This window comes from Lepisma saccharinum, chromosome 17 (genome assembly GCF_977018435.1).
Source record: "Lepisma saccharinum chromosome 17, izLepSacc3.1, whole genome shotgun sequence".
Lineage (NCBI taxonomy): Eukaryota > Metazoa > Arthropoda > Insecta > Zygentoma > Lepismatidae > Lepisma > Lepisma saccharinum.
This window is the reverse complement of record NC_139245.1, coordinates 48,418,455-48,427,751: the sequence shown is the minus strand read 5'-3', so window position 1 is coordinate 48,427,751 and position 9,297 is coordinate 48,418,455. Positions and strand designations below refer to the sequence as shown.

At 37.5% G+C, this 9,297-nt stretch overlaps 1 long non-coding RNA gene across 1 annotated transcript; it reads right to left on the bottom strand.

Annotated features, from left to right (window-relative positions):
* Window positions 1-2,159: 2,159 nt before the first annotated feature.
* LOC146001332 (uncharacterized) lies at window positions 2,160-6,514 on the bottom strand. Its single transcript, XR_014443571.1, has 3 exons — window positions 6,448-6,514; window positions 4,462-4,580; window positions 2,160-2,241 (listed from the first exon to the last, which is right to left on the bottom strand). It is a non-coding gene; the product is annotated as an uncharacterized LOC146001332 (long non-coding RNA).
* Window positions 6,515-9,297: the final 2,783 nt, after the last annotated feature.

Below are 9,297 nucleotides of genomic sequence, written 5' to 3'. Positions count from 1 at the left end.
CACTTTGAACCGATGCTGATAATCTTACCGATTCCCACAGATACCGATACTTGAAAAATGTAATACAGTAAAACCTAGTTAATCCGGACTAATGGGGGGATAAGTTGACCGGTTTAACAAAAGTCTGAATTAACTGAAATAACCTAAAAGAACTGTAGAAAGTGCATTAAAACTCCGTGTATAGCAACAAAGCACGTTTATTATGGTGTATTTAAAGGGCATTAGGCCCAAATACACTATACAGTACAGTACATAGTCTGCGGGAAACAGAATTTCATCAGAGGTTGGCCGCCTTTTCTTTGGGAAGTTTTCTTGTTGACTTCTAGCCACATTTAAAACCTTGCATTCTGCTATCCTGTCCGGATTAAGCGAAGTCCGGCTTATCGGGATCCGGATTAACGAGGTTTTACTGTAATTAAAATTTGTTCAAAACATTGATCAATATTGTCGTGTAAATAATCTTCATCAACTCTATGCATAAATTTACCAAAAAATTTGCTTTAGAATATTCAAGAATTACATCAGAATGTTGATTGATTGATTGATTGATATGCTTTATTTCACTTCGCTTTTGTGCCACTTTTAGCTAATTTGCGAAGATGTGGATGAGGGATGATATGATGAAATTGATGAATGGACATTCACAAACAATGAAAACAAAGTTTGAAGCTTGCTTGATTTTCAAGATAATTAGAATCCGCGAAAATGTCGCGCAACATTTTTTCGGACTCCGTATACTGGTAACGTATCAGCTGGTATCGGTAGATGAATTCCAACAGATACTTTCCGATACCGATACATCGGCATCGGCTCAGCCCTAATACACAGACTCGCAAAATCATTCAGACAGATAAGGTTTTCCGATAACAATGACAATAAACTTCATGATATGTAACCATCCTATATATATATATATATATATATATATATATAAAATAACATGGAAAGAAAGTAAAATATCCTTAGGTTTTGAAATAAAAAAAGTCCTTCCCCTTGCTTGCAGAAGAGTCAGAGTGCGCTCAGCTGTATGATGTCGTGCTCACTGGATCGACTTCCATGAATTGTCTGCAACATTGTCTGACAACACTGGCGGTTATGAAGTCCGGTCCGTACACCCCACGCAATTGACGGTGGATATCGGCTGATATTCGATTGTAAGCGAGCAAAAACCGGATTACGGCACGTTCCTTGCAGTCTGCGGGAAACTGCATTAGAGCTGCCATTTCCCCCCAACCACTGTCTTTAAACGACTACTTTTAGAGGAGTGCGACTCCACCAGATTACAGCCACATACTACGTATTCCTTCCTGCATAGACACGTCACGCTCCGACCACTAGCGTTGCCTATAAGAACGCCATCGGAACTTACTTCCTGGACGCGCCTCGCAGAATCATATGGGCACATAGTGCAACAAATAACGTCAATTGCGAATAAATATGGACAAAAATCTCGAAATCTATATTGAATATACAAACATCATATTAGATGAGCATATGGATGGTTGGCGATATATTTTCATCAATTGAGAGACAAGACGAAATCCTGTACTTTACACTGATAACTCTCTTATTTTTATCACGCTATCCAACAGGAAAAAATTTGGTAACACGCAGTCTCTGGCGTGGTAGAAATGTTCAATTTTTGAGGTCTCGTAGCATCCAAATGAGACAATAACGAACAAAATGGTAATTGAAAAACCCAGAATAGGGGAAAATAGGACACTACATTGTGTTATCCACTAATAGTGCTTTTTCGTATAGTAAAATGCTCTAAAATAGACTTAGTTCACTCCATACGCCTAAATCATCCTTTACGGTCAATTTGAACTCCTACAAAATTCCTAAGTAGGTTAGAAGTCCTCCCTTAATTACAACAATCTTTAAATTTATTCGTGTTGTCAGATTTTTCATTCTTAAGCTCGTCCTTGAATCTTTCATTGAAATATGGATGCTTTAGAACAGTTCTGGACTAACAGCATTTATTCATCATTGAAATCTAGAACCTGTATTTTTACAAAATTATCTTAAAATATCACTGAATATATTTATTCATAAAGAGCTTGGAAATAAACAAAGTATTAGTGATTACTTGAGGAGTAATACTTTCGAGGTTCACGTTCAACATTAGTTTAATACACGATATTACATTTATGAAGTAGCTGTAGCAGATTTTCTATATTTTTCCAACGCTCTTTCCTTTTTTGCAATGATTCGGTGCAGCCTTCTACTTTCAACTCTAGCCTGAAAATGGATAAATTATTACAGAGACAAAGATCTCATATTTCCACTTTATTTGTATGATTATTGAACGATATACATACACTGCATGTACTCGTATGCAGTGAATTCTTCCATATGTCACAAATGACCAAACATCCAATGACATAATAATTTTTGTACAACAGTTTTTTATTTATGCATTTTACAAAAAAGATCGAACTTCTAGGATTAATTAATTTCTAGATGTTTGTTTCTCTTTACATTTCAAACAAGGCCGCCCGCAGGGTTTTTCTCAGGAGGGGGGCAGCAGTGCTTAATATGTGGGGAACGTTAAGATAATTCTCATAAAGCATCCACAGCTGTCTTTTACAGCACCCCATGTCCATCTTTTCACGCTACAATTCCAACATTTGAATTATATGTAGTTTTTTCAGATATCTCAGGGGGAGAGGCAAGTGCCCCCTGGGCCCCCTCTGCGGGCGTCCTTGATTTCAAAACTAAAGACTAACGCATCTTAATGAGAAAAGAGAGTTCATAATAAAAAGGTAAAGTGTTCCCCTGTGCATAGCACCACGCCATGAAGGCGTATAGGGGGTGTGGGGGTAACGCCCCACACTTTCTTGATCCTGTCGTGAGTGGGGGTGATGTGATCAGCATCACGCCCCTGATCGCCTTTACCCCCCAGGGTTTCCCCCAGGTACCCATGTTATTCGACGCTGGGTGGGCGCCGGGGCCGCTTCCACCGTTAGAAAAGTTCCCGGATTTGAACCGGCCGGGGATCGAACCCGGGACCTTGAGCATGGTAGTCAGACGCGTTACCGACTGAGCCACCGCGGCCACATAGACATTGCTAACTAGTACAGAAATCCTGAACAGCCTCCTCAGGTTGAAGAAATGTAATTTTTTGGGTCATTTTTTGGTCATTTCTTACCATTTTTTATTTTTCGGTCATTCTTTAAAATTTTGCGTCATTATAGGTCATTTTTTTAAACTTTTGCGTCATTTTAAGGTCATTTTTTTAAAAACTTTTGTGTCATTGCATGCTGAAACATAAGAAGTTCAACAATTCCTGTTTTGTCTGAATGTTATCTTACTCTGTGTTTAACTACCAGCGCAACAAAGTCTGTCTGTAAATCGCGAAATGCAACATTGTCGAGTTTCTTATTCACAGTCCGTACAACACACCAAGGTGAAGAAGCAATTGTTAAATTGTTTGTCTTGGAATATATCAACTATTTTCAATAAGCAGATTGAGTTTTGTACGAATTTTTGGGTCATTTTTCAAAGATTTTAGGTCATTTTACAGGATTTTTGTTGTCATTTTAAAGGTCATTTTTCAAACATTTTTAGGTCATCAAAATCGGAGCCCTGCCTCTTGTATATCTTCCTCAACATACAGGTGGCCCAAAAAAGGTAACCGAACACATAAGGTAACGGTTCTACATTTCGGATACCGTTTTTGGGCCACCCTGTACTTCATTAATTGCATTGGTTCGAGAAAATTACTGAATGTACGCATTGAACTTCTTAATTATACGACACTGGACATTTTTTGTATTTCATGTTCATCGTCACCATTCCATACTTGTGAGAAAAATTAAAAAAATATAAACATTAGAAAATCCACATTTAAGATGTAATTTGATTTGAGCATTAAGATACAGGGTGGCCCAAAAAGAAGGTAACCGAAATGTAGAACTGTTACCTTATGGTTCGGTTACCTTCTTTGGGGGCCACCCTGTATTTAAGGATGCATCAGCACGGAGGCTATTTCCTCCTTTTTTCTAATATGGGGACATAAACCTCTTAACGTAACAAAATCAAAATTTGATTTTAGTTACTAAATGAATACAACAAATGCTTTGACTATAGCGAGTATTGCGGATATGAATTCATTGTCAACAATATTGTGAAACACATCTAAAAACAAATAAGTTATTACTACTGTTTTGGTAAACGTAATAGGCTATACAGAAGCACAAAAAATGGGCAAGGTAAAAGAACAATGCACAAAACACTACACTGGCTGTATGTCCAGTCGTCTGCTGTGCCCGAATCTAGTATACAGGGTGTACTATACACAGAAGTTGCATTCCATATGTTACAAAATATTGGTAATAAGTATACAAGTGAATTTATTTGATTAATTTGGCTAATGGTTTGAATTTCCATTCGACCCATGCCATAGCACTGATAGCAAGCCTAAGATTAAATGTATACCTGTGCTTATCATATGCTTACCAAGATTGAAAGTATACACATACTTGTTACAGCTATAGCATGTAACACCATATCTACGATAGAGTTTCCCATGAAGGCTCTGGAATTCTGTGCGTTTTTTTCTAATTTCTACTCGAGACCTGCAAGATTGAAAAAGCAAAGAATAAGATATGGATACTAAACACGATTAGAACAATTTGTGAACTGCCAATGATTGTGCTGGTTGAGACAGCATAGGTTTCCGTAATAGATATATCATTCCAATGGCTACTTAAGGAGTTGGTTTGATCGCACGTGCGGGCCTATTGCAAGCTTCAATATATCAAGACGATAAAACAAACTGAAATGATATAATATTTGACAAACAAGTGGTTATAGTTCATTGAAATAAGGCCGTCCTCACCTAGGAAAATATTTTAATTACATCATTGTAATTTCATACATAGCAATACCTTTTCTACGCAGTGCAGATTGTTGGGCAGAAAACGACATATATGAATATCTTTTGTACTAGAAATTTTGCAAATTTATAACCATTCAATGAAAACAATGATAAGCTTTGAAAAAGAAAGGGAAATATGAAATACGCGTGAAAGAGGTAAAAGGATACAAATATTCATCCACTGTCAGTACAGGAGATGTGTAGAACGTCGAGATCATATACTTTAAATCTCAGCTCTCGACCTACAAAGACCTCGCCTTTGCTAAATATTACTTACTTTACATTCAAATGGTGTATGGTAACTTCACAATCACACAATGGAACATTAGACTGCTACAATAAATATTTGTGTTTTTTCTTGCAAACCTACGTTGAAAGTGCCTTCGACTTACTTTCCAGATGGAAAACTAGCACGAATTAAATATAATTTCGAATTTAATGTTTAAGGGCAGGAGGAACAGTTTGTGTCCAGCCAGATGCGAGGACCCTAAACTGCTCCTCCCCCACCGACCTTTCGCCGCTGCGAGCTGGGGAAAGAGAGGTCTGTGCTCTGGATACTTGTAGGAAGGGAGAAGACTCAGTATTACGCTTATGGGAGTATTATTTTACTTGTTCTCTTATAAATACCAAGCTTCTGATGGCGTAGGAAAACACATGAACGGAAAGAGGACTCGGAAGATTTGATTTGTCGTAGGGAAAAAGTCGAAAACTCCTATTTTATTAACAGTAACTTGATGTTGCATTTTTTCTCCATAAGGAATGAATGGGAATCTGGAAATTCTCATTTATCATATTTTTCAAACATCGTGTCTAGCTTGGTAATCAACTTGAAAAATCGCTTCCAATTGCAACATGGGGAAGAAATTCATACTCTCTTGTTAGTCGGGTTTCTATTTAGTAACAGTGTCCTTTCCGACGATATTGAAATGCTGGTGCGAAACGTCACTCTTCACCTTATAACGTTGTCAGGCCTAACTAATATGTTCTTCTCTCCCATAATTGCATTCAGGGTAAACCTTTCTTGTACGCATACTTCCAGTGAATTATTGCATTGCCATTATCAACATTTTGAGATTGCTATAAAGTAGTAAAACTGTTCTAAATTTAAATAGTATTTTTTACAATAAATTGAGGGTTAAATAATTTCATAAAGGGATTATAGATAAAAAGATCTGTGAGCTGTAGCTACGTTTATTTATTAGTCTCGTACATGTGTAAATGAAAAAGGTCGGTCTATGGATATAAAACCTTTTTCTAAGTCTTAAAGACTGTAATACCATTTAATAATGCAAATATTAATTTCTTCTTTTACTTTTTGATATAATTTTAAAAGACACAAAGGAGTAAAACTGCAATTAACGATATTGAGGATACTCGAAAACGCAGCATGGTAGACTACATATTCTGGACGCTACTCTCTATAAGTGAATAGTTACAACACCCCTTTTGTCATAAGCATAACTTATCCCAATAAACATAGTGTGACGCTCATTTATTTCATCTTAGTATCTAAATTTCAATCCCAAATACAGATTGAGTGTGAAAAGAATCATAAAATAAAATACCAAATATTTTTTGTATTTCTTTGCACCTAAATATCTTTGCCTGCCAACTGGAAATGCTTTGTTTCCGTGGTATCTGTTAGGAACTCAAGGTGTATACACATAAAACATTGTGTAGCCAACAATGCTTTCAATGTTTTATACATCCATTCATAGTTACCATGGAATGAAGAGAAGACTACACTACAGTGAAGATAATAATGTGAATCTATGATTCTATATGATGATATGATTCTTCGACTATGTCCCATGTTCACATTTGAAGAAGGAGTGGCGGCACAGTGGCGGCGATTGGGATCCAAAACCGGGGGGGGGGGGGAGGGACAAGGTGCCAAAACTCGGGGGGCAAAGACAGTATATTTTCCTTTGTATATAAGGTTTAGCATAGTACGGGGGCAAAAGTGGCGAAACATGGTTTCGTTTCACTTTTGTTTTCTTTTAAGTTTTACCTTGAAGTCAACTTTATCCACAAACACGCTATTGATTTATTGTTTCAAGTCCACTTTATGCTCAGTAAGGCTAATCGGGACTGGACCTACAGTTTAAAGTGGGATCTGAACCACTTGTGCCTCTACCGGGTATCGAACCCAGGACCTCTTGATTACAAGGAGACGACGCTACCACTGCGCCATCGGGGAGGCCCCACACGCTAATTGAGACTGGACCTACAGTTTAAAGTGAACCACTATGTGCCTCAACCCAGGACCCTCAAGGTTGGGTTGATGTGGATCATACCGCTCCCCCCTTTAGGGCCAAGTATTCCTTAGAAAAAAGAACGTCAAACACAGGAAAAGATTGCAAAATGAGGAATGACAACTAAAAAAAAGTACACGTAACTCCCACTCCCTTTCGAAAATAAAAAAAACGATTTGATTTGACTACTAAGCCAGAGATCCTGGGTTCGAATCTCGGCTTGGCCAAAAGTAAAATAAACCAAATCAAGCAATCAATCAATGATGTGATTTCATTTCTACTTAGCGTCGCTTTTTTGTCACATTTGGTTAATTGCGAAGATGATACGACAAAATTAATGAAGGCACAAGCACAAAGAACACCCATGCCCAGGTCGGGGTTCGAACCCGGAACTCCTGGTGTCGTAGCGCGCTGTGATAACCACTCCCCCATGATTGGTTGATTTAGTGTTTTATGTCAACTTTATTCTCAGAAACAAATCACACTTTTTTGTAGTTTCTTCAATAATATTTATTTGGCTTTTTGAGTTCTGAGATACATTTTTCATTCCAAATTATTTCATTATTCACTGCGGAGTACAACACATACAAAAAAAGAATGCGCGCTCATCACGGGTTCGAATCCTTACCTGGATTGTTCTTACGAGGTCCCTTCATCAAATCATCATTCATCCTCATTTTCGCGATAACCAAATGTGGCAGAAAAGCGAAGTAAAATAAACCAAACCAACAACAATATGAACGCGCGTTCTCTTGCCCAGATATTTATGACTGTTAGAGCCCAAGAGATTAGTATATTTAAATTAAACATTACTAAAACGAGAGTGAGAAAGAGCCTGAGCACATATTTGAAATTTAATCATTATATATTCCACATTTGAAAGAAAAAGGAAAGACAGAAAGTATAACATTATTCTCTGAACATAACACGTTCCCGTTTCATAAATAATAAAACTACATACCATATTATACATACATATTGTACAACGTGTAAAAGGTTGTGTAAATACAGAGAACATAAGTACTGCAGAAAATTTTCCCCTGAGTCCTTTAGAGAATTTACAAAGGAATCCCCAATCTGTCCTATAGGAGATAGACTGGGGAGCCTGAAAGTACGGGCTTTCAACCATTGCAGCGGAGGCGAGAGGGCAAGGGAGGAAGAGGCAGAAATATTCCCTTTTCCTTCGGACGGCCGTTTATACCTGGAACTGGTGAGGCGAGCTAGCCCAGCTTTGCCCGCGGATCGGATCGAGGGACGAGAAGCGCGTGAAAAAAAAAGTGTATTATATGAACTATGGCTTTAACAAGACACTAAATATTGTGATTTGAAAATAATTAGAGATGTGAGATTGATTGATCTATCTCTGCTTGACTAGCTACTCAGTGCACGTCACTGCCTTTTTTAATTTCAGTACTAACATAACTCTCTGCAAATTTGGTCCTCTTCATGATTTAAATATTCCCAGTGATTTTTGCATAATTTTAAGATAAATTGAACAAATAGTAAATTATTATACTTATGTGTTTCTATGTGACACCATATTTTCGTTACAAATGATATTAGAAAATTATCCCAAGAAAAGTTGTAGAGTATTAAATTATATTTCATTTTATACCAGTCATGACAAGCTTGCTACTAAAATTTGCCGTGTAGCGAATAAAGTTTGAACGCGGGCGCGAGCTTTCAATCAATATGTGCGCTCCCCTATCTCGCGCTGCCTCCCTCAAAAATTGAGTTCCTTAGTGTACTGAATGCACACGATGATGTTTTTTGTTCATATGTGCTACATTTAGACAATATTTTTAATATTTTGTAACATTTCAAGGTAGCCCATGTGCAGTAGATAGATAGAATATTAAATTTTAATTGTCTTATTTTGAAAATATTAAAAATGACCTGTATGCAAATATTTACATTACTTATCTCAGAACAATATCATTCTTGTCTGCCATTCTCAAACTGTTGAACTTTACACATGATGGTTTCAAGTAATTTTTCGTAGCTTAGTTACACTCTGTACCAGGAATCTGTGGAGCAGCGCTGCGCATAACAGTAGAGAAGGGGGAGACCGAATGGGTGGAACAAAGCAGTGCACGCAGCTGCAAACAGCTGGTAGCTGCAGCCGCATTTCCCCTCCTTGAACTCATTGGTCGAACCCTC